Below are 2500 nucleotides of genomic sequence, written 5' to 3' on the forward strand. Positions count from 1 at the left end.
CCTTCTTTCGAACTGGAAAAGGCATGGCGTGTTCATAACGTCTGTTTTCGTATTATTCGAACACGTTTGGCACAAATTGTTATGAGCGTGTGAATCTATCTCTCTCTCTCTCTCTCTCTCTCTCTCTCTCTCTCTCTCTATTTGTATGTGTGTGTGTGTGTGTGTGTGTGTGTGTGTGTGTGTGTTTCAGGAAAGCTGTGCGTGAGTACGAGTGGTTGTGTGTGTGTGTGTGTGTGTGTGAATATAAATACAATGCAAGTTCATTTAACCCATATGAAAAAAAAAAAATAAAAAAAAAAAAGACATCAAAGTTTAAAGGACACTGACTTTGGAGGTGAGACCTGAATGTCAGAAAAATATTTACTGAACATGGACACGGAATGTTTGGGGTTGCGTCATCATTAATTGTATTTGCTTTAAGTTCAAAATTTACGGCTTCATTTTTAGACTTTCACAGACATATCGTGCATTTTTAAGCTACTGAAGTTTTTAAATGTGAATAAAGCAAACATAGTTTTGAAAACCACCATAAATGTGTAATAGAAAAGGGGTATATATTTTTTTCGGATTTCTGTATACTTTGGACAACAAAATAAACAAGAGGCAAAGCCTTCAAGACTCACTTGTGCTTCGCCCATTATCCAGTCAAGGAATCATGAGGAGAAAAAAATATATTTAAAAAAATCGTGCTCAGTATTAGATATGATATATAAGCTTGGGGGGGGAAAGGTATGCGGGCAGGATCGAACCATACATGTTTAGTTCCGAAGCAAGCAGACTAATCCCCACTGCTGCGGTGCATCTGACGTCATATTGACGTTTTCTTCTTCGTGCGACAAATAGATTTGATTGTAGTGGACGTAATAACGCCGTTTAAATCATGTTTTCTGTGTGTTTTATTATATATCGATAATCTTTTTTTCGGCGATAAATGAGTCTTTGCTATCCCTTTAAGCACAAAGTAACACATGGTAGATCTCTAGATCTGCATGAACCAGTCGAGGCCTACAACAAACTGAAAGAAACGATCGATTCATTTTTTTCTTTTGTGTTCATTCAAGTTAATTCAGTGTCCACTCTAGAAAATTTATATGCAGCAAACACGTCCATGGTGTTGTTAGTATTATTGTATGTGTTCTGTCCAGAATTTGAATTTCTTTCATTTCAATTGTGACAATAAAAACGAGGTCATGTCTTCGAAGACAAGCCACCTGCTAGCAGGCCTAACTCAGTGGGAAACGGTTTTTAGAATTTTCGGATTTCGAAACAAACCTCAACGAAATATACTTTGATTAATGATTCGGAAAAAAACGGCTTAACTCGAGAGACTTAAAACCTGTTATTGGTGTAACTGTGAAGATTTTTTTTTCATACTATGTTCAAGTCAAATTTGGTATTAGCAGACAAAGTATTTCCAGAGAAAATGACAATGTTAAAGTTTACCACGGACACACACACACACACAGACAACCGAACACCGGGTTAAAACATAGACTCAATTTGTTTACACAAATGAGCAAAAAATGGCATACAACTTCAACAGTTTCAACTGCACTGCTTGAAGTAAGTATCTGCCAGTGTCTGCCGTACCGGAATGCCCTATTCAAGGGCAATATATTGCATCTCATTAGACATATCGCTTGCCTCATTTCATTGTCAGCGAGATCTCCAATATAATTTGATCTCAGAACTTATGGATGATAACTGCATTCTTGACGAAACATATCTTTTAATCTGCACGTGAATATCGAGAAGAAATCCGACTCACTTCGCACTTACTGTTGTTCCCTCATGAATGTCAGTGCAATAGTTGTGTATGTGTGTGTGTGTGTGTGACAGAGAGAGGTTGGTGATTTATATGTGTGAAAGGTGGACTGCTCCCATCGGACCCACAGAAGAGCTCGCTGCAGTGCAGACGTACATTTTCCATTCTTCCCTCTGCAAACATTAATTGAATAGCAATGGTGGATCGAAATATGTAAAAGGCCATGCCTAAAATCGCAGGCTTTCAATAAAATGAGCAGTTTTGAATTCTGAATAATACCTTACCGATTGAAGACATAAACAGATAGAAATCGAGGGAGACATACACACAGACAGACAGAATGGTAGAGAACTGTAGCGTATTATCCCAAACTGCCGTCACTAAGAAGAAAGAAGACTTGAGAGGGAGTGAGAGAGAGACAGACAGACAGATAGAAACACAGAGACAGAGAGAGACAGACAGACAGACATGACATGATGATTTATTATCAAAAGCATTTACAGCCATTTTGACAAGGGGAGATTACAAAACTAAATAAACAAATGCAACGAAACACACACTGCAACAACTGTATGCAAGAATAAAATAGAATATAATATGTCTTTATTGCCAACTGTACCTGGGTCACAAGGAATATTGGGGGGATAGTACATAACAAGGTACGAACATAAATCGAAAATCATATACCAAGCACAGATAAGTAGAAATTAGGATACATACAAGTGCATATCAATA

The sequence above is a fragment of the Babylonia areolata genome, chromosome 5 (genome assembly GCF_041734735.1).
Source record: "Babylonia areolata isolate BAREFJ2019XMU chromosome 5, ASM4173473v1, whole genome shotgun sequence".
Taxonomy (NCBI): Eukaryota; Metazoa; Mollusca; class Gastropoda; order Neogastropoda; family Buccinidae; genus Babylonia; species Babylonia areolata.